This window comes from Triturus cristatus, chromosome 8 (genome assembly GCF_964204655.1).
Source record: "Triturus cristatus chromosome 8, aTriCri1.1, whole genome shotgun sequence".
NCBI classification, from domain to species: Eukaryota; Metazoa; Chordata; class Amphibia; order Caudata; family Salamandridae; genus Triturus; species Triturus cristatus.
This window is the reverse complement of record NC_140591.1, coordinates 1,598,953,265-1,598,977,133: the sequence shown is the minus strand read 5'-3', so window position 1 is coordinate 1,598,977,133 and position 23,869 is coordinate 1,598,953,265. Positions and strand designations below refer to the sequence as shown.

Genomic DNA, 23,869 nt, shown 5'->3' with positions numbered 1-23,869 from the left:
TTGGAAGTCTGTTATGTCTCTGAGGCTTCAGATCAGAAGTGCAGCCAAGTAGCCCTTAATGGCACTCTGGGGTTCTTGGTTCAAGAGGTGCAGGTCCAGCCCTTCTCATCCAGGCAAGATGCCAGCAGACAGCAGACCAACATATCATGGCAGCAGTTTCTTCAAGTCAGCAGTCCAGCAGTGTGGCAGTCCGTTCAGCAGCACAGCAGTCCTTCTTCCTGGTGGAGTATCCACCGGTCCATAAGTGTAATGAAGATTTTGTGTATCAAGGTCAATATTTATACCCAGTTTTGTGATTGAAGAGGTAAGAAGCTTCTAGCAACATGCCTTTGAAGTGCACGGGTGTCCTCCCTTCCTTACCCTGGCTCCGTACTAACTACAGGGTGTATTCTGCCCTTTGTGAGGAGGCAGGGTACAGCCTATTCAAGTGTAAGTATGGTTGGGCCCAGCTCCTCCCTCCCATCCTGCCAGTGATGGCTCATCCAGCCACACTTAAGCTTCCTATTGTGTGTGGCTATCTAGGGGGAATGCACAAAACCCAGCTGCCAACTACACCCAGTCATGTGGCCCAGAGACAGGTTGCATTTACCAAATGGCTAAGGAAAGAGAATCTAACTTCACCATACATTAGGATTTTTCATGGCGATACAAATGATAAACCGGTTACATGTTCCCATTTGGAAAATACAGCTTAATAAAGAAAATAATTTAAACTCAAATGTTAACCCATGGGGGAGGTATGCCTTGCTCCACTATGACTTGTAAAACCTAAAAGTACATGTCCTACTTTTTAAATACTATGGGCCCGATTCACAGAACTAACTTAAGACAAAATCCTAAACTTACTACCATTTTGGTATTCACAGAAGGCACTTACTCATTTTGGTATTCACAGAAGGCACTTACTCATTTCGGTATTCGCAGAAGTTAGGAGTCCTAACTTTAGGACTCCTAAATGCCTTCTGTGAATACCGAAAGTCTTAAAATTAGGATTTTTCTCAGTTTAGTAGTAGTATAGTTAGGACTCCTAACTTTAGGACTCCTAAATGCCTTCTGTGAATACCGAAAGTCTTAAAATTAGGATTTTTCTCAATTTAGTAGTCCTAAATTTAGACTTAGGACTACTAAATTGAGAAAAATCCTAATTTTAAGACTTTTGGTATTCACAGAAGGCATTTAGGAGTCCTAAAGTTAGGAGTCCTAACAATACTACTACTAAACTGAGAAAAATCCTAATTTTAAGACTTTCGGTATTCACAGAAGGCATTTAGGAGTCCTAAAGTTAGGACTCCTAACTTCTGTGAATACCGAAATGAGTAAGTGCCTTCTGTGAATACCAAAATGAGTAAGTGCCTTCTGTGAATACCAAAATGGTAGTAAGTTTAGGATTTTGTCTTAAGTTAGTTCTGTGAATCGGGCCCATTACACTTTAGCCTCTGGGCTGTCCAGAGCTTATACTAGGAGGGTGACTTATATATACTACAAAGGAAGCTTTGGTCATTCAAAAGGTTTATTTTGACAGCTCAAAATGGCTAAAACTGCACACACAGGCTGCAATGGAAGGCCTGAGACATGTTTTAGGTGCAAATTAAGTAGGTGGCACAATCAGTGCTGCAGGTCCACTAGTAGAATTTAAAGGCCCTTGGCACAGGTTGGGCTACCTCATTAGGGACTTACAGGTAAATTAAATATGCCAATTAGTTATAAGCCGAGATTACCTTGTTTTACGGAGCGAGCACAAGCATGTTAGCATCAGTTTGCAGTGGTGAAGTGTGCAGAGCACTAAAACCAGAAAAAACAATGTTAGCAAGCAGGTGGCCAGAAGGCAAAATGTTAGAGGAAAAACACATCAAGAATGCCAGGCCTGACACATCCTTTGAACATTTTGCTTTTGGCACACAATAACTTCCTTGTCCTGCAGGAGTTTCATTGCAAGGCAATTCTACAGACAAAGGTGCCGATTACGATCCGGTAAAAAAATTCCCCGTACGACTCGTATCCGGTCTTTTTACCGTACGAATCGTACAAGTGCCGTACAAACTGCCAATTACGATTCCCATGGGAAAAAGACCATACGAATCGCATTGGGAATAATTCCCCACACGTCCTCGGGTCGGAAAATGTGTCCGACACGTCCCCGGACGATTTACCGTACAAATGTGAAAAGTGAAGTCCGACCGCGGAATCACGATCCATCCCGTGCGTCCGATGTTACAACCGTATGGAAAAAACACCGTCCGCACCGAACTCCCATAGCAACCATGGAGACATGTGCCCGCATACGCGCCGACCCCCCCCCAGCCCCCGTACGTTCGAGTCGTACCCCCCCGTGTATGTACACCCCCACCCGTGTATGTACACCCATGTACGTACGAGTTGTACCCCCACCCGTGTATGTACACCCGTGTACGTGTCGTACCCCCGTGTATGTAAACCCACGTTCGAGTCGTACCCCCACCCGTGTATGTACACCCGTGTACGTGTTGTACCCCCTGTGTATGTACACCCGTGTACATTCGAGTCGTGCCCCCACCCGTGTATGTCCACCCGTGTACGTGTCGTACCCCCGTGTATGTACACCCATGTACGTTTGAGTCGTACCCCCGTATATGTACACCCGTGTACGTTCGAGTCGTACCCCCACCCGTGTATTTACACCCATGTACGTTCGAGTCGTACCCCCACCCGTGTATGTACACCCGTGTACGTGTCGTACCCCCATGTATGTACACCAGTGTACGTTCGAGTCGTACCCCCACCCGTGTATGTACACCCGTGTACGTGTCGTACCCCTGTGTATGTACACCTGTGTACGTACGAGTCGAACCCCCGTGTATGTACACCCTCACCCGTGTATGTACACCCCTGTACGTACGAGTCGAACCCCCATGTATGTACACCCCCACCCGTGTATGTACACCCGTGTATGTACAAGTCGAACCCCCGTGTATGTACACCCCCACCCGTGTATGTACACCCGTGTACGTTCGAGTCGTACCCCCACCCGTGTATGTACACCCATGTGCATGTCGTACCCCCCGTGTATGTACACCCGTGTACCTTCGAGTCATACCCCCACCCGTGTATGTACGACCCGTACCGTCACCCGCATACGTATGAAGCGTACCCCCCACCCCAACCGTGTATGTACGACCCGTACCCTCACCCGCGTATGTATGGAGCGTACCCCCACCCCAACCGTGTATGTACGACCCGTACCCTCACCCGCGTATGTATGGAGCGTACCCCCACCCCAACCGTGTATGTACGACCCGTACCCTCACCCGCGTATCTATGGAGCGTACCCCCACCCCAACCGTGTATGTACGGACTGTACCCCCACCCCAACCTTGTATGTACGACGCGTACCCCCACCCGCGAATGCATGGAGCTTACCCCCACCCCAACATTCTAAGTACGGAGCGCACCCCAGGCCCCAACATCACCACCTTCACACAACATCGCGCATGTACGAGTCGTACCAAGCCAGACACAAGGACAGCACTGTACAACAAAATGGCCCATGTACACACCGTACACACGCTAAAAACGCACGTACACAACCAGGACAAAGCAAAACAACACAAGAATACACCATTCGAATGGCACAAAGCCACAAAACATGTCCAACAACCACAAAAACAACACATTCACTGACCTGCAACTGCCAAAATCCAAAACAGAGGCCCAAAACACAACCAGTCCTTATAACACACCCACCCAAAGTTCAAACACAGCCACACCCACCAATGGACCAATAAAAAGGGCCCACACACACAAACCATGAGCCTTTGCAACAGACTCACTGCTGCCAGACCCCACAGACAACCTACAGCACCATACTAGAACCTTTACTACACCTTACACTTGCACACCTTCACACACACACCTTCACAAACACCCCCTCATCACATTCACACACACACCTGCACAACCACACCCACACATCCAAAACCATCTACACCCCCCCTACCATCCACACCCACACCCCTCACCATGCCCACTAACAAGAATCCAAAGTTCACTAGCCGAGAGTTGGAGGTCCTTGTCGATGAAATCCTCAGAGTTGAGCCACACCTCTTTGGAACATTGGTCAGACAGACCAGCATTTCAGAAAAAACAGCCATGTGGCAGACGATCGTTGATGCTGTGAATGCTGTTGCGGACACCAGAAGGACCAGGCATGAATGCCAAGCCAGGTGGTACGATCTGCGGAGGAGGGTCCAAGCCAAAATGACCGACGACCACAACCAGGCCAACGTCACTGGAGGAGGGCCGCCCCGCAGAACCGTACAATACCATCCCTGGGAGGAGAGGGTGCTGGCCATACTGCCGGTGGTGGCAGTGGACGGATTAGAAGGACTCCGAGACCCGGGTGAGTACACAAACAACTCACCTCACATGGGGGGAACGTCATCCACAACCAAACTCACAAACAGGCACGCAACCACCCCAAGCTATCGCATGACTCAACCACACTCCATGAACACGCACATGCCACTGGCGCCACCATGCCCTATGCACCCAGCTGGACAATGTCAAGTCACAGGCCACAGAAAACACCAACACATGACACGGTAAGTCGGATGGCGGGAGGGTGGGCCACAAAAATCACATAGTGCAAATCAGAAGCAGACAACAATGCCCCCTGCCCATATGGCCTAGGTCACAGCCAGACAAACAGTGTGTCCCCACACAGGAATGACTTGCCAGCAAATGGCGGACGCCTTGCATCAACACATGGGGGTGACGGCACGTTCTTGCACATGACAGCAGCTAATGAACAGCCAACACTGTGAAAGAGTGTCAGCACACACCACCACAGCAGCAGTGCAGACACAGACACTACACCCAATGGGTGCCTGGAGATCAGAAACAAACTCACATCAACAATCCAAGGGCCATTCAAAGATCTGCTAACAGTGTGTGCCCAGGAAGCTGGGCTGAGGTGACAGAGGGTGACACACAGAGGGAGGGAGAGGGGGACACAGAGGGAGGGAGACACAGGGAGACGGACAGAGGGAGGAGGCTGACACACAGAGGGACGGAGAGGGGGACAGAGAGGGAGGGAGACACAGGGAGACGGACAGAGGGAGGAGGCTGACACACAGAGGGAGGGAGAGGGGGACAGAGAGGGAGGGAGACACAGGGAGACGGACAGAGGGAGGAGGCTGACACACAGAGGGAGGCAGAGGGGGACAGAGAGGGAGGGAGACACAGGGAGACGGACAGAGGGAGGAGGCTGACACACAGAGGGTGGGAGAGGGGGACAGAGAGGGAGGGAGACACAGGGAGACGGACAGAGGGAGGAGGCTGACACACAGAGGGAGGGAGAGGGGGACAGAGAGGGAGCGAGAAAGGGGCACACAGGGAGAGCAAATCAGCCTTGTGGTGTGTGGGAATGTCTGCTCGTCAGCAGGTGGACTGCGTGCATGTACACAAGGGTGGCCAGTGCCAGAACCCCCCCTCTTCTCCATGGCAAATCACAGGGCCATGTCACAACCTGTGCACGAGCACAACGACAGCTACCTGCATCATATAAGTGTGTGGAACAACTCCATGTGCCCACGTACAGTGCTACACGGAAGGCGCCAATGCATGGCTCGCCACACCTGCCCACTCCACTGCTGACTGCAGTCACAATTGATGCAGCAAGTAAGACTGTGCCACACATAGGTAAAGTCGCAAAAGCTGTGCCCAAGGGACATACCCATGCACAAGTGCACTGTGAGTGGAATGCAAGACATATCCAAATTCCCAGATGAAATGTGCCAACTTTGAAACAAATGAAACATGGATGTTGCATGGACAAAATTAACATTGTCTCTCTCACACACAGGTCAACGTCGTGGATCACCCCCCAACACTGGGGGGGAAGACTCACAGGACCCGGCTCGGCGGGATGACGGAGCCACCGGCAGCAACGACTCTCACCACGCTGTGGACGAACCCGACCCCGACCAACCTGGCCCCTCTGGTGTCCAACGACCTGCAGCACCTGCGTCAGGTACAACTGGGCCAACCACCACCCCCACTCCTGCCACATCCCAGGAGACACCCAGGATCCCTGCCCCACCACCACAATGCAGCCAGGCTGGCCAGGAGGGACACGGTGTCCCGGGCACCCAGGAGGAGGCAGGTGACAACGCCAATGCCACCCCTCAGGGGTCCCGGAGACCCGATGTGCCCACAAGGGCAGGCCAGGTGCAAGTGGGCAGGGGTGGTGGGAGTGGAGGACGGCGGAGGCGCGAGCCTGACCGGTTGGCTGGGGAACCGGTATATTCCCATGTCTGAAACATCCTGGACACATACCGGCAGGACACCACGGGCATGGCCCAGGTTGTGTCCACCCTCAACGAGATGAAGGGGACCCTCGATGAGATCAAGACCCAGCAGGCCCAGCAACATGCGGAGCAACATGCCTGTCTACTGCGACACCAACGGCGGATGGAGGACAGACAGGCTGAGCTCGTGACGGTGTTCACGGGAATTCACAGTACACTCCGTCGGATGGCCGACAACATGGGCAACCCTCCCTGTGCCATCAGGCGTAGAACATCACCACCCACAGGGAGGGATCAGCAGGAGGAGGAGGAGACATCCGATGGAGCATCCCAAACATCGTCACGGCCTGCTTCTGAGGGTCCCCGCAGGAGGGCGGGTCGTCCACAGAAAAGACCGTGAGGGTCGGCGCAACGGCACCATCTCCCAGGACACCTGGCCTGGCACCTGGCCCACTGGAGCAACAGCAGCAGAGCAGCAAAAGACATTCTCTGCCACATGGACTTGCTGGTCACTGTCTGACCAATGTTGACAAAGACTGTGGCATGGACTCTGAGGATTTCAAATGGCAAGGACACCAGCTCCCCTAGTGAACTTTGGATTCCACACACCCGGAAAGCCCCTCATGTCAAACCCACCCCCCCCTACCCCAACCAAAATAAAAAGTCACACCATAAAGAGAAGATGCCTACTGATTGCATTATTACCTTACATGTGTCTTGTAAAGTCTAACCATGCCTGAGTTCTCATTTGACTTCAACCATCCACACCCTGGGGCCTGAGTCTGGCACCGGACACACATGGGTCACATTGTATTAGGCAAGACAGACATGGAGCACCATACACACCCGTGATGGGCCCAACCAGCTGAGGGGGTGGCCGCACAACCGTGCCGACAGACATATTGAGTACAGTGACAGCCATGCGCAGAGGTCAGGGATCATGTGGAGTGTCCTGGGGGGCACCCAGGTATGTGTGGACAGGTGGCAGAACCATGTCCTGCAAGCTTGAGTCAGGTGGATGCAGAGAATGGTGGCCTGGCCAACGTTGGAAGCTTGGGGATGGCACATGTCACAATACCCACACAGTCATGGACATCATGCACAATACACAGTCTAATCCCACACAAACAGCTTGCATCTTGCTACTCTACACATAGACACATAGCCACTATCACGGAAAACCATGCCAGACATGCCGGATGCACCGTGGCAACACACCAGCATTGACTGAGAAGAGGCACCTTGGAGGCATAGGGACACCTTTATTAGTCATGTATTCGGGATTGCAGAGGCAATTCGGAGTACACATGAACGGGTCATGTGGAGTAACATGTGGGTCCAACACTGGCACCCCCCTTCTGCTGCACAAATGCGTGATAGCCATGGAACTGGCACACAAGTGTCGGCTAACAGCTAAACACCCCCTGCTGCTCACGGAGAGACTGCCATACACCATTGATCCGCTGAAGTGGAAGTCCCACACCATGTCAAGCCAATGCAAACCGTATGTGTCCGAGGGCAGTGTAACACACATTGATGCCATCATCACATTCCACAATCCCATCACTGATGACTGTCAACAAGTCTGACCAGCTATTCAGGTGTACCCAGCTGCATGTCATGTGTACCATGGTGATGCGACATGTCTGCAGAGGAACCAAACATCGACAGGGGCAGTGTGCATACATCGTAAACAACTGCCACACCCAATACACCCCTGATGCATCCCTTACCCTAAGGAGACTTCCAAACTTGTCCGTGCGTGTAACGCTGAGTCAGCACACGATGACGTGTCCTTGAGGAATAGCAGTGCCACAACAATGCAACCAGCAGACAGCATGCGCAAGTACCTGGGGATGAGAGACACACAAGAAGTCAGCCACAAAAAACACAGCCACTTGCATGTGCATGTACTCGACACATGTAAGGATGACAACATGCCAGGTCACAATTATGACTGGGAAAATACACATCACTGGCACCATCACTCCAGTGACACATCCACACACACCTCTGACTCACGTGGCATACATGCAGATGGACACACACATCGCAACACATGCCACATGGGGACCAATGCGTGCACACACAGACACTGGTACTCACCACTAAGCAAATAAGTCGCGTATGAGCCGAGTCCGGATGTCCTCTTGCGGAACCACATCCTCCACATCACTAGCCCCATTGCCAAGACCTTCGTCCTCCACCGGTGGATGGTCCTGATCATCTTTGTTAGACCTGGCACCTTGGCGTGAGTTTCCCTTCCACTTTTTGATGGTGTGCCTCGATTGTTTTGCTGGTGTTGTCCGCTCAGGGCACTGCGCCACGGCTAATCCGTGCCGCAGTGCAAGTGCTCCCTAGGTAAAGTGTACCTGTAATTGATGTTCATGATTGGTTTATTGGATTCACTGTCAGTCCCCAGTAAAGTTCACCAGGGGTGCCAGGGCTTGTGAATGCCAATGCTGCTGGTGGGCTTGCAGTGCTGGTTGCGCCACCCACGGAAAGCGGCCTTGTAAAATGTGTCTAGGGTCTGCCACCGCAGACCCTGTGCGCGGTCTGGGACCGTCGCGCTGACTGCGCAAGTGCCCCCACTTGCCAGTCCCTAAACCTTCCCTTACCTACATATTAGCCACCCCTCTGGTAGGCCCAAGGGCAGGGTGCATTGTAGGCCTACGGTAGGACATGCCCTGATGTGTGTGGCATGTCTTAGTAGTGAATTACAGCCATTTTCGTTTTTCACTATTGAAGGCTACCTGCTCTCCATAGGCCAGAATGGGCTGCTGGAGTCACTACACGCTGTGACCCCAGTGGACTCAGAGAGCATGGCGCTAAAGAACAAAAGAATCACTGTATAAAAGTAGGAGCCTGGCTCCTAAGAAATCAGAATCCTGTTTTACCACAAAGAACCTCTGCCCGACTAGAAGGAGAAGAAGACGCTGGAGGAGCTGGCCTGCTGCTTGCCTTGCTGAGAAAGAAGAGGAAGAGACTACTGAAAAGACTTTGCCACTTTGTGCTTTAAACATTCTCCAAGGGCTTGATCTGAGCTTGCCCCCTGAACTGAACCCCAGGACCAGTGGGTTCTCTGTGCTTTTGCTCGTCCTCCGATTCGAGCCGTGTGTGCATCCCGCTGGAAAGAGACGGCGCCCCTCATCGCCCCTCCTAGGGCCGTGACACTCATGAGCTTGCCTGCCTCAACCCCGTGAGAGCCTCGCTCCGTCCGGAGCCGCTCTCTGTCCCCGGGCTAGGTTGCCCGCACCCCTGTCACCGCCTGTCACTGGAGCGCGCTGACCGCGCTATCACCCCTCCGGCCGGAAACCGTCCGACGACTGTGATCTACGCCGGGTCATCCAGCTGCACTGACCGTGCCCTGTGACCCCGCTTCGCTATCCCTGGACATCTCAGGCCGCGCCGCCCCCGTTGTGGAGACCCCCCTGCACCGCCGCGCTGAGGGTCGCTGGCCGCGCCTGCCTACCTGCCCACACCCGCTGATCGAGGACCCAAGACCACTTCCCAAGCTGAGAGTCGCACCGACCTGTGCTGGCTCTCCACGTCACGAAAGAAGCTCCAGTACCGGGCTCGGGGCCCGCAATGCCTTATTTCCCCGTTCGCAGGAGCCGATCTCTGTGAGTACTGGAATCACAAGTAACATTTGCGAGAGACTACAAAGTATCCATTTGAAGCTACGAACAAAGAACATTTGTCTGCTTTACAACCTGGTGGCATAGCGAAAACGTTATTGGTCTTGTGATAAGTCTGCTGAGATATATATACCTATTTTTACATAAAGAAGCGTATTTTTCTACATATCCAAGTCTGGTGTCCGTTTCTGGGGGGATTGATGTATTTACTGTGTGTGTGATTGTAAGTGCTTAACCAACAACGCCTGAGGAATCGCCTTGGCTGCTCACGCCACGCACCTAGAGGGTGAGCAAGGGTCATTCACAAGGGGTTATCCTGCGCCCTGACGTAGAGGAGAGGGTTCCTGCTTGACACAAAGGGCAACCTTGCGCCAACCAGAGACCCCCAAGTCTAACAATCTTGATCCAGGATGAGTGGCACAGCTTTCTCAACTGCCATGTTGTGCAGCATGCAGCAGACCATGAAGATTTTGCAGACCTTTGCCGGGGCATATGGGAGGGTGCCGCCGGTCTTGTGGAGGCATCGGAATCGGCTTTTCAGGAGGCCAAATGTCCTCTCTATCACTCTCCTTGTCCGGCCATGGGCGGTGTTGTAGCGGAGCTGGGCCGGCGTGATGGGGTTGCGGAGAGGTGTGATCAGCCATGGCATGTTGGGATAGCCAGCGTCCCCTACATGGAAAGCATATGGACATAAGTAGGACAGGAGAAGCGGTCGTGCTGGAAGTCTACGCAAAATACAGGACAGACAGAGTGTACCCACAACACATGCTCGTTCGTTGCGCAGCTGCGTCATCATTTCAGGCACCCTGCTACGCCTCATGATGTAGGCATCGTGTGCTGATCCTGGAAAACGAGCACAGACATGTGAAATCACCATGTTGGACAAACACACCACAAGGTCAGTGATGGAGTGGTAGTGCTTGCGATTCCTGTACGCTACCTCCTGTGCCTGTGGTGGTACCAAAGCCACGTATCCCATCTATGGACCCAATGACATGGGGCATCCCTCCCAGGGCATAGAATCCACGCTTGACCCCAGTCAACATTTCAGGGGTTGGGAAATGGATGAACTCATCAAGGTGAAGCAACATGGCCTCTAAGAAATCATGCAGCACACGGCAGAACATGCTCTGGGATATGCCACCAACATGAACTATGGTATTTTGAAAGGTACCCGTGGCAAGAAAATGTAGGGCTGCCATTACCTTCAGCTTGGGTGTCAGTGCCGTAGGATACCTGTGCAGCGGTTGCAGGTGTGGTGCCAGCCTCGCCGTCAACTCCAGAATCAACGGTTGGGGGAAGCGGTAGCACCGGATACAGTCATTCTCCTGCATGTCAGTCAAGTCCGGAATTGCTCGGGGAAGAGGCGGCGCTCTGCAGTAATTTGGAAGTGACAAGGAAGAGTGAGTGCACTACAACAACAATTTTTTGGTGCTGAGCACATGTTAATCTGTCAATACACATATGCGACATACGGAGTCAGGTATGTGCCACATGCCCTGGACACGTATGGCTGGCAGGTGACACTCCTACCAAGACCCAGCTACACACGGAGATTGCGAACCTCCACATGCCATGCCATGGGATTAGCTGTGTCCCAGTGTAAGTGAACAGCCAGACGCAACACAGGAGTGACATACATCCACACATCAGCAGAAGTAGGATGTCGATTGCAGAGACTGGTAGCGGAACACTAGAGCCACAGGTCACATGACATTACACTAGGACAGCCCACACTCCTTGCCATGAAGGTGTACATGTGATGACTCACCACACATTCATAGAGAGGATGCAGACATGTCCTTGTTACGCTACTCCGTGTCCCATGCATACATACGCACCTCACATCCGATACCACATGTGGCCTGGTGTGCGGAACAGTGTGCCATGTCCATCTACACAGAGACACATGTTGGTTGCTGCAACAGCTGGTGCTTTTGAGGGAGCTCCAACATCAACCTAATGGGAACCCCCCACACATACATGACATAGTCACATCGTGCACCGTGGGTAGTGACATGTCTGGTGTGGTAACCCCTGTACCGGGCATCAGGGGACACTTGCGTGTGTTGTTGACCGTGCCATGCCAGTGACGCTCATCCCAAGTGTGCAGTACGACATGCACACATGTCAAAGGAGTTAAGGGCATGCCTGGCACACATTGCACCGTCACACATAACATCTGTACACATCTCATCAAACAACTGGTGCCTTCTCCACTCAGGAGTAATGTGCCACATCACAGCCTTTAACACCTGTGCCCCACACATGTAGTACTGGCCAGACAATGCCTTGATGTCCATCCATGGACAAGTATGTCAGCCCTATTCCTTCCTGTGTGCTGCCTGTCACCACTGTGATGTGTGAAAGGCACTGTACTTTCGCTAAGAGGGCCTGTGTACGTTCCCTATCACTATGGGAGTGCTGCTGTATGTGTACCCATAGTGATAGTGAGCGTACAGGCGTGTGTACGGTCCGTCTCACTATGGGTGTTCTCGCGTATGCGTACTCATAGTGATAGTGAGCGTACAGGCGTGTGTACGGTCTGTACCACTATGAGTACGCATACGCGAGAACACCCATAGTGATAGTGAGCGTACAGGCGTGTGTACGGTCCGTCTCACTATGGGTGTTCTCGCGTATGCGTACTCATAGTGATAGTGAGCGTACAGGCGTGTGTACGGTCCGTACCACTATGAGTACGCATACGCGAGAACACCCATAGTGATAGTGAGCGTACAGGCGTGTGTACGGTCCGTCTCACTATGGGTGTTCTCGCGTATGCGTACTCATAGTGGTACGGACTGTACACACGCCTGTACGCTCACTATCACTATGGGTGTTCTCGCGTATGCGTACTCATAGTGGTACGGACCGTACACACGCCTGTACGCTCACTATCACTATGAGTACGCATACGCGAGAACACCCATAGTGAGACGGACCGTACACACACCTGTACGGGCCGTTGATATGCATTTGGGGTGCCCTAGGGCCCCGGGACGCACCGTACCTGTGTGTGAAGCTCCAAATTACATAGGGGACACATGAGGGACAAGTATAAAGGCCTACATGCATGCTGGTTGTCATGGAGACCCAGTTAAAGTTTGAATTTGTTTAACCAGGTGCACAGCAGTAGTCAGTTTGAATGAATCTACTTTGTTGCAATAATGCTTCTGGAGTTGACATCATGCTGAAGAAAAAAACACAATAAGAACCCACTGACTGTGCTAGGTTTGAAGGGATTGGAGGAAACATAGGATGCAAATGTGAGTGACCAATCACTCTGTACTCCTGTGCATGAAACAGGCAAGCAAGGCAGATATAAGACAGCCAGGTCCCATGAGGGAGCACTTGCCTGCACATCTTTGTATTCGACGACCCAGCTGCTGCTACTGATTCCCTGGAACCATGTCAAGGTCTGTGGAGAGGTCACAGCCTTTCACCCTGGAGGAGAACCTGGCTTTGCTGGATGTGATCCTCCCACAGTACCCCCTGCTGTATGGGCGACCAGGGTATCAGGTGAGTGCAGAGTCCACTAGCACAGACTGTGTCCCTTTTTTGTGAGTGTGACTTCTGCCATTGTGTCCAGGTGTGACACACATGCTATGTACTGTAGGGGGGGTCCCAGGGGGGGGGGAATGCCTGATGTCTCCCAGCCAGAGCATGCTGTGGTGCATGTCTGCTGTCCTCACTAGCATTGTGTTTACTGTGACAATCACTGCATGGTGCATGCCACATTCTGCCTGTCTTGTCCTCCTGGGAATGTAGCCTCTACAGTCCTCATGTGATTATGTGGTCAGCCCAGTGTGACAGGTGACTGTACCCACAGATGTGTGTTAGCTCTGTGTACCTGTGCTGAGAGTGTCCACATGATGTGTTCGTACCCTGGACATCGGTGTGTGTGTAGGTCCCCTGTCATGTGGGTGCATATGTGGAATGTAGCACCCGGGCTGCATGAGGGATGGATATACCCTGCCCATGTGATGTGAGCAGGGAGCAGTGCTGTGTGTCTGACGTGCAGAGCCAGCCCCACACCTGTGAGCCCCCCCGTCTAGTGGCACATGTGCAGAGTGAGGTTTGTCGCTGCATTTGGCAATGGTAGGTGAATGTCCTGTGCCTGTGTGTGTCTGTGTACTCTGCTGCGGTAGTGTCAGTGGCCTGTGGCATGTGACTGCTTAGAGGTGCTGCACATTATCCTGGTGTAGCTTGCGATGCACAGTGTGAGCCTGGATCATTGATTGTGTAGTTGCCCTCATTCCACCTGTGTACTTTCAATGGCACGTACTGCTTTTGCCCATCCCCAGAGGATCATGTCCCTATGACAAAGGTGCAATGCGTTGGATGCATACTATGCCTTGTTGTAAACAGCAAATTTGTTCTAATATGTCTCTCTGTGACATGTGCCTGGTGTATTGATGTAGTGTCACTTGTTCATCCTCACAGGTAGGCGCCTCTGCCAAGAAGCAGATATGGCTGACCGCCGTCAGTGCCGTGAGGAGTGCGGATGGTCGCAAGCGGTGCCTGGCCCAGGTGAGGAAACGCTGGCAGGATATCCGGTGCTGGACGCGGAGGATCGCACGGGTCCTGCTGGGGGACTCACCTGAGACCCATAAGAACCGCGGGCGCCGCCGTCTGACCCACATCCACAAACGTGTGCTGGCGGTGGTATTTCCAGACTTGGAGAGGCGCTTACAGGAGAAGCAGCAGCAGGAAGGGGATAGGTACATGTGTGTTTGTTGTGTGTCACCAGCACTTGTAAGTGCACAGTTGCATGGATACACTGCCAGGGTTTAAAGGTGCTGTGCAGATCCAGTTACCCACAGTATAGCTGTGCTCTCCTGCCTCCCTTCCCCTCCTTGCAATGTGTTCCCTGGTCTGTGTGTAGTCACTCCTTCACAAGGTAATGTAGGCTGGCGCTTTCTCCACGTGAACTATGCCTGTAGCATCATGTGTGGGGGTGGTGTGTAACAGGTTTGGGGACCTTGCCTGTGCCCTGTCCAGTTCAGTACATGTGGGTTCCATGTCAGTTGGCACTGATGCTGAGTACAGACATGGGAGTTAGTCTCTCAAGTGTCATGCCTTACAGCGCGCATGTCCTATGTTGTGGCCTGTGACATGATGTGCATGAGTGTGCGATACGCATGGTGCAGGGATGGTGGCGTGTTTTGCAGTCATTCCCATTCAGGACCATGGAGTTGTGTGGCCACTACTGTCCCCTGGGGCATATTTTCATAGGTGTCATGCGTGTCATCACAAAACGTGGACACTCTCAGTGTCTACAGCATAGTTCGTGCTCTGTGCCATTGTCCCCTGGCGCCATGTATATTGACGTGAAATGTAGTACAAGTGTCCACTGTACAGCCTGACCTGATTTTCCTTGTTCATAAGCACAGTGGCCAGTGCCTGTGTGTCTTGTTACAATCATCTGATGATGGCCATTTGTACATGATTATTTGGACAGGCGCACCTTGGGTATTTGGCGTCCAATCTTGCATTTATGCAGCCCCTGTGTATTTCATCCAGACTAAGAGATGTAAGTGCCACCTGTGTCTCAACAAATTGTCTCATGTAGGGGGTGGTTGGTGCGGGCCAAGCCTACATGTCAAAACCAGAATTCTCCTGGCTAGGTCTGGCCAGTGTGTGATGTTTGTCTGGACATACACTCAAGGTGCAGTGAGCCAGTCCTGGTGGGCATGTTTTTAGTATTACCTATGCAGCTTGTGCCTCAAGTTCATGGATATGGTCCCTCCTCATCCCTATTTTCGGCAACGCTGTGTGGTGCAGATGCAGTGCTGGATTGTCCCCAGGGCCTGGCTCCTATGTCAAACTCCATTTCATGTAATTTCCATTGTGTCATGCTCCATGGATTTTCATTGGCATGGTGGGTCAACCAACTGTGTGTTGCATGCCCTGCATCTGTACCTTGTTTTGTAGGTGTTACTGATCTTTCTTTGCAGGCTATTCACTGTAACCTATGTAGATTGGACTCATGTGACATATGTATACAGGTGTGTGATTAATTGCTGTCTCTTCACCTTGCCCACAGCATCGTTGGGGGACACGGAGGGAGACATGAGCACAGACGGAGCGGAGGGACCGAGCACCAGTGCCAGCGTTGACATCGTGGCTGGCACATTGAGTGGTACTGAGGCGGAGGAGAGTGAGGCCGAGGACCTGTCCACTGGCACGACAGAATATGAAGCTGACGGGTCCGAGGAGGATCTCTCCGAGTGGGCAGAGGCTGCACCAGCAGCTGACAGCGGCACAACATCGCACCCCGCCCCCTCCATTGCCATCAGCCGCCTCCACTTGCTCGTGTCCCTTCCCAGCGTGCCCGGGCACCACATGTCTCCTTCCTGCCAGGCACCGCACCCCCTGCCCCTGTCTCCACTGCTGCCGCCAATGCTGAGTCTGTGGACATCCAGCGGCAGTTGCAGGTTGGTCAGGCTGCGATCCTTAATGTCCTCCATGGCCACAGCCAAGTGCTGCACAACATGGAGGCATACTTGGAGGGCATTTTTTCATCGCAGGCTGACCAACGCCAGTTGCTGAGGTGCATAGACTCGACACTGACTGCATGTTGGAGGGAGGCCCACCGGGTAGTCGGGGAGACTATTCCGGCACCTTCCTACCGCAAAGTTATAGCCGAGCGCCGCTGAGAAGCCCCCTCGGGGAGGTCCTTCTCCTATGATCGTACTAGGCCCAGTAACACCACCACACAGGACTCAATAGCAGTTGCAAGATTAGATTCTTTATCGGCAGTAATACGGGCAATATTTACAGAGGGATCGAGGGATCCTATCAGAGTCTCAATGTTCGTTCAGAGGATCGGGTAGCGGGACAGTCTTAGTACCAGCCAGGTACGGGAGGGCTCTGTGCCAGACCTTGGATGCTGGTCTCAGAGCGGCTCGGACGTGGAGAGCCGCGACGGCGTCTGCAGGGCTCGGATGGTAGTTCCGCTTAGGTCGAGCCGCGACACGGTCAGCAGGGCTCTGGTGGTAGGTCCGCTTCGGTCGAGCCGCGACGAGGTCAGCTGGGCTCAGGTGGTAAGGTTCAACAAGGTCGGGCCGCGACAGCGTCAGCAGGGCCCCAAAGGTTCGTGAAGGTCTTTAAGCATGGTGGAGCCGCGACGTCGTCAGCAGGGCTCAAGTGGTGGGTCAGGGTGAGTCTTCTTCCGTAGGGTCAGCCGCGATCCGATCAGCAGGGCTCTTGACTCCAGGATACAACTACTGCCCTGTTGTCGGGTCGCCCCAGATATAGGACGGGAGCCCTTTGATGTCCGGACCCTTGCGCCCGGAGGGGGCGGAGTGGCCGGGTAGGGAGCGGCCAGACGCCCAGCAGGAGAGGCGCCAAGCCCCAGAGAGCTGTGGGGCGGTCACACCCAGGTATGGAGAGACGGTTGGGGGTCCCATCGATACTGCCCTCTGCCGGGAGTGGGAAGGGCTCACGTGGTATCCCCCGGGCCAGGGGTTGGCGTCTCGATGTCGGGCCTTGCTGGGACCGAGGCCGGGTAGAGCCCGGTCATACAGATGGTCACGTGGAGTGACGTGCAATCCAAGATGGAGGAGTCCCGATGTGCATGGGACCTCGTGCGGCTTAGCGCGGGGAAACAGGACCACGCCACGAGGCCGGCTCCCACACGCGTCCCCCCCAGCTGAAGGCAGGGAGAGTCACCCATCTTCTTGGGGGTTCTCCTCGCCAAGGCGGAAGAATCGGGATAGGCCGTCAGCATTGGCGTGGTCGTTGCCGGGCCGGTGTTCTACAGGGAAGTCCATCCCTTGCAGTGAGATGGACCAGCGCAACAGCTTGGGGTTCTCGCCCCGCATTTGCATGAGCCACCGCAAGGGCCGGTGGTCAGTCTGGACCCTGAAGTGGGTACCGAAAAGGTAGGGCCGGAGCTTTTTGAGAGCCCATACCACAGCGAAGGCCTCCCGCTCGATGGTGCTCCACCTCTGTTCTCGCGGCAGCAGTCGGCGGCTGATAAAGGCCACCGGTCGGTCGAGGCCCTTGGCGTCCAGCTGGGAGAGGACTGCCCCGACCCCGTACTCCGATGCATCGGTCTAGACTACAAATTCCTTGCTGTAGTCGGGGGCCTGTAGCACAGGGGCAGCGCACATGGCCGCCTTGAGAGCATCAAACGCGGTCTGGCAGCGGGGCGTCCAGTGCACCGTCTTGGGCCGCTTCTTTGAAGTGAGTTCCGTAAGGGGGCCCACAATGCGGCCATAATCCTTTATGAAGCGTCGGTAGTAACCTGTGAGGCCTAAGAAGGCCCGGACAGCGGTTTGGGTGGCGGGAGGCTCCCACGCCTGGATGGCATCGACTTTTAACTGGAGGGGGGCCACCTGGCCACTCCCCACCTGGTGGCCCAGATAGGTCACAGAGCCTTGACCGATCTGGCATTTACTGGCTTTAATGGTGAGCCCGGCTCTTTGGAGAGCGGCCAGGACTTCCCCTAGGTGCCCTAGGTGCGCGGCCCAGTGGTCGCTGAAGATAGCAATGTCATCGAGGTAGGCCGCGCTGAAGGCTTCGAGACCGGCCAGGACCTTGTTTACCAGCCTCTGAAAGGTCGCTGGGGCGTTCTTCATGCCGAAGGGCATCGCCCGGAAGTGGTAGTGGCCATCGGGGGTAGAGAAAGCTGATCGTTCTTGTGCGCCGGGAGTGAGCTTGATCTGCCAGTACCCAGCGGTGAGATCAAAGGTGCTTAGGTAGCGGGCGGCCCCTAAACGATCAATCAGCTCATCGGCTCGTGGCAAAGGGTGGGCATCGGTCTTGGTAACTGCGTTCAGGCCCCGGTAGTCGACACAAAATCTGAGTTCGGGGGCCGTGCCGGGGGCGGCGGCCTTTGGTACCAAGACTACCGGGCTGGCCCACGGGCTGTCGGAAGGCTCGATGACTCCAAAGGCGAGCATCTTGGCGACCTCGGTCTTTATGCAGGCTCGGACTCGGTCAGGCACACTATAAGCGCGGTGTCGTACAGGGGGGCTATCCCCCATGTCCACGTCGTGGACGCACCAGGGGGTCACCCCAGGTGTGAGAGAGAAGAGGGCAGCGAAGGGTTGCAGCAGCTTCTGGCAGTCATGGCGCTGTTCTGGTGTCAGGGTGGCGGAGAGGCGGAAGCCCTCCAAGGAGCCGTCTTGGCTCGAGGACCCCAGGAGGTCTGGTAGGGGCTCGGAGTCACTTTCACCCCCCATCGTCAGTAGCCAGCAGTAAGCTTAGTTCAGTTCGGGCAAAGTGGGGCTTGAGCCAGTTGGCGTGCAGGACCCGGAGGGGGTTCCTCGGAGACTCCATGTCGACCAGGTACATGACGGGGCTCCTCCTCTCAACTACCTTGAAGGGCCAGGTCCACTTGTCCTGCAGGGCGCAGGGGTCCACGGGTGACATGACCCAGACCTGCTGGCCCGGCTCAAACACGACGGCTGAGGCATTCTCGTCATACCAGCGTTTCATGTCTTCTTGGCTGGCTTCAAGGTTGGCTTCTGCCAGGGCCCGGAACTTCCGAGTCTGGTTCCGCAGGGTCAGGAGGTACCGGTAGACATCGGGCGGGGCACTTTGGACGTTCTCCTCCCAACCCTCCTTGACCAGGCTGAGGGGCCCTCGGATGGGGTGCCCATACAACAGTTCGAAGGGGCTGAAGCCCAGGGACTTCTGTGGTACCTCCCGGTAGGCGAACAGGAGGCAGGGCAACAGGACATCCCATCTCCTCCTGAGGGGCTCTTCCAGGCCCTTGATCATCCCCTTCAGGGTTCGGTTGAACCGCTCGACCAGTCCGTTCTCCTGGGGGTGGTAAGGGGTAGTGAATTTATAGGTGACCCCACATTGTTGCCAGAGGGATCTCATGTACTTCGAGATAAAGTTCGTCCCCCTGTCGCTCACTACTTCTCGGGGGAACCGCACCCTGGAGAAGATGCCCATCAGGGCCCGGCCCACCACTGGAGCTGTCACAGTTCAGAGGGGGACAGCTTCTGGGTATCGGGTGGCGTGGTCGACCAGTACCAGGATGAAGCGGTGGCCCAGGGCGGTTCGGGGGTCGAGGGGCCCCACGATGTCGATCCCCACTCGTTCGAACGGGGTGTGGACGTCTGGAAATGGTTGTAGGGGGGCTTTCACTCGTCCCCCAGTCTTCCCGCTAGCTTGGCAGGTCGGGCAGGACCGGCAGTGCTGGTCCACGTCTCGTCTCATTCGGGGCCAATAGAAATGGGTCACGAGGCGGCTGTAAGTCTTGTCCCGCCCTAGATGTCCGGCGAGGGGCACGTCATGTGCCAGGTTCAAGAGGAACTCTCGAAATCGGAAGGGGGACCACCAGCACCCGGCCGGCCCCTAGTTCGGCGACTTTCTGCTCGCTATACAATAAGTCATTGTCCCAATAGACCCAGTGGGTTCCCGTGGGGTCCCCCGCAGCCTGCGCGGCCGCCTGCTGTTGGGCCCCCTCGAGGGACGGGCAGCCCTTCTGCTCTTGCTGGAATTGTTCGCGGGTGGGGCCCCCGTCGTGGCGCCACTGGGCCAGCTCGGGGATCTCGCTGAGGGGAGCGGCTTCGTTGGAAGAAAGTTCGGACAGCCCGGCCTCCTCGTCAGGTTCCTCCGGGCCGGAGGAGGTGGATTGTTCGGGGCCCACCGGCTTTTCGGGGGCCGGGGCCGCGGCTGGCTGGGTGGTCATGGTTCGAGTGGTGGCGCAGGCCCACTCGGGTAGTCCTAGGATCCCCAGATGCTCTCGGCGCTCCACCTGGGCCCAGGGGGAGCTCTCTAGGTCGTTCCCCAGGAGGCAGTCCACCGGGGCGTCGTCGCGGACAGTTACTTTTAGGGTGCCGGACACTCCTCCCCACTCGAAGGGGATTCGGGCCATCCGGCACATGCTCTCGGTGTTGTCTGCGGTCCGGACAGGGCAGAGGACATGTGGCAGGATCTGTTCGGGGGTCACCAGATGGCAGCAGACAGCGGTCACACTGGCCCCAGTGTCCCGGAGGGCCTCGGCCCGTCGCCCGTTGATGGTGACCCACTGTTGGTACTTCTGGGTGTTGCTTGGGATGGTGGCTCGGGGCACCATTTCTCGGGAGCCTAGGCATACAAGCGACATGGCTGCTGGTTCCCACTCGGGGGACCCGTCGTCGTGGTTTTCCTCCTCGTCCTCTCTCTCCCCCAGGGCTGCGGCGGCTATTTGTCGGGGAGGTGGCCCCGTGGTCCCGTTCCATCGGTTCACGGGGCAAGCCGGGTCGCTTGCATAATGGCCGGTCTGCTGACATCCGAAGCAGGTCACTGTCAGTCGTGGTCCAGACCGGGCGATAGGGGTCCCTCTTCGGCCCTGGGTCGGGGAAGCGGGGTTGGTTGCTTACCCTCGTGGCGGACTTCTGGGCGGCCCGGCTGGGAATTCTCGACTGCGGTGGGACCCCCCTCCTCCGCCTCGCTGGCGGGGAGGTCCCGTGGTACTCCGGGTGTAGTCCCCCACAGGGTTCCGGGGACCCGGGTGTTGACCCATCGGTCCGCTTCGGCGGCGAGCTTCCGGGGCTCGGTCAGTTTACTGTCCAGGAGGTGTTGCCTTAGTTCCACAAAGCAGTTGTTGGCGAGGTGCTCCCAGACAATGAGGTCGAACAGTTCATTATATGAGGTGACCTTGCTCCCTTTTATCCATCCTTCCAACGCTCGGCTGAAGAAGTCCACGTATTCGACCCAGGTGGTACCGGGGATCTTCTTGCAGTCCCGGAAGCGTTGCCAGTACATCTCGGCCGATAGTCCGTAGCGTGTGAGTAGGGCTTCCTTTATGTGGTCGTACGAGGTCATCACGGCGTCGGGGAGTTGCAGCAGGGTATCCCGCCCCTCGCTGAGGAACCTCCCCCATAGGCCGGCGCCCCAATCCTTCCGGGGTACCCGATGGGAGGTCATGGCTACCTCGTACGCTCGGAACCATTGCTGGATGTCGTCATTTTTATAGTACTCCTTGACGACATCCTTGGGGATGTGAACCTTTGGCTCGGTCAGGGGCAGAGGGTCCCGGGCTCCGGGGTTGCTGGTCTCCCCAGTTTTAGCTTTTAGTTCAAGTTCTTTAAGGCTCCTCTCGTGCTCGAGGGTTAGCCGTCTCTCCTCTAGCTCCCGATGCCTTTTCTTCTCCTCGATTTCCTCTTGCAGCCGTAGTTGCTCCAGGGCTATCTTTTTCTCCGCCAGTAGGAGCTCACCGTCCAGCCGGAGTCGGGCAAGGTCCATTTCGTGTGTCCGTGCCCTTTCCCGTTCTCGTATCTCTTCGTGGGAAAGGCTGGTGTCCGGGACGGTTCGCTCCCCGTTTGTCGGGGTCGTGGTCGGCAGGTTTCCGTCCCGGGCCGAGGTCCCTTCGGCTCGGGGTGAAGGGGTCTCGAGTTCTGCCCAGGCTTTCAGGGCTCTCTGCATATCTTCCTTGGTGCCCAATCCTGTGGTTGGGATCCCTTTGTCCTTGCAGAACTGTTTGAGTTCTTTGTGGGTGTATTCCTCCAGTTTCTCCACCTGGAAGGTTGCGGCCACGGTTGCTTCTTGGCCATCCATGGTTTTCTTTTCCCGTCTGGTCCGGCAGTGGTTGCGTTACTTGCTTGTACGATTGCGTCTGGCTCGGATCCCGCCGCTGGCCACCAAATGTTGGAGGGAGGCCCACCGGGTAGTCGTGGAGACTATTCCGGCACCTTCCTACCGCAAAGTTATAGCCGAGCGCCGCTGAGAAGCCCCCTCGGGGAGGTCCTTCTCCTATGATCGTACTAGGCCCAGTAACACCACCACACAGGACTCAATAGCAGTTGCAAGATTAGATTCTTTATCGGCAGTAATACGGGCAATATTTACAGAGGGATCGAGGGATCCTATCAGAGTCTCAATGTTCGTTCAGAGGATAGGGTAGCGGGACAGTCTTAGTACCAGCCAGGTACGGGAGGGCTCTGTGCCAGACCTTGGATGCTGGTCTCAGAGCGGCTCGGACGTGGAGAGCCGCGACGGCGTCTGCAGGGCTCGGATGGTAGTTCCGCTTAGGTCGAGCCGCGACACGGTCAGCAGGGCTCTGGTGGTAGGTCCACTTCGGTCGAGCCGCGACGAGGTCAGCTGGGCTCAGGTGGTAAGGTTCAACAAGGTCGGGCCGCGACAGCGTCAGCAGGGCCCCAAAGGTTCGTGAAGGTCTTTAAGCACGGTGGAGCCGCGACGTCGTCAGCAGGGCTCAAGTGGTGGTTCAGGGTGAGTCTTCTTCCGTAGGGTCAGCCGCGATCCGATCAGCAGGGCTCTTGACTCCAGGATACAACTACTGCCCTGTTGTCAGGTCGCCCCAGATATAGGATGGGAGCCCTTTGATGTCCGGACCCTTGAGCCCGGAGGGGGCGGAGAGGCCGGGTAGGGAGCGGCCAGACGCCCAGCAGGAGAGGTGCCAGGCCCCAGAGAGCTGTGGGGCGGTCACACCCAGGTGTGGAGAGACGGTTGGGGGTCCCATCGATACTGCCCTCCGCCGGGAGTGGGAAGGGCTCACGTGGTATCCCCCGGGCCAGGGGTTGGCGTCTCGATGTCGGGCCTCGCCTGGACCGAGGCCGGGTAGAGCCGGGTCATACAGATGGTCACGTGGAGTGACGTGCAATCCAAGATGGAGGAGTCCCAATGTGCATGGGACCTCGTGCGGCTTAGCGCGGGGAAACAGGACCACGCCACGAGGCCGGCTCCCACACTGCAGCAGTGGGTCTCCTGCAGCGCTACGTCCCACCCCCTACCCCTGCCCCATCCACACTTCCCACTCCCTTGCCTGTCCCACGTACACCCAGACGTCAGCATGCACCCACCACAACAGACACAGGCACCACACCAGCAGGGAAGGTCATACGCACACCTCCTGGCACGCACACACAGGGTGAAGTAGGCACACCCACTGGGTCGGGGGGCAAACGTAAGTCATGCAGCCAGAGTGGGAGTCCGCATTCCACCCAATCCACTCCCTCCAAATCCCCTCCCCTCAGCTCT

General features: G+C 55.5%; 1 protein-coding gene across 1 annotated transcript in view; it reads left to right on the top strand.

Annotated features, from left to right (window-relative positions):
• Positions 1–23,869, top strand: part of LOC146806289 (olfactory receptor 56A4-like) — a 110,020-nt gene that overhangs the window by 41,795 nt on the left and 44,356 nt on the right. The gene's annotated exons all lie outside the window — the stretch shown is intronic.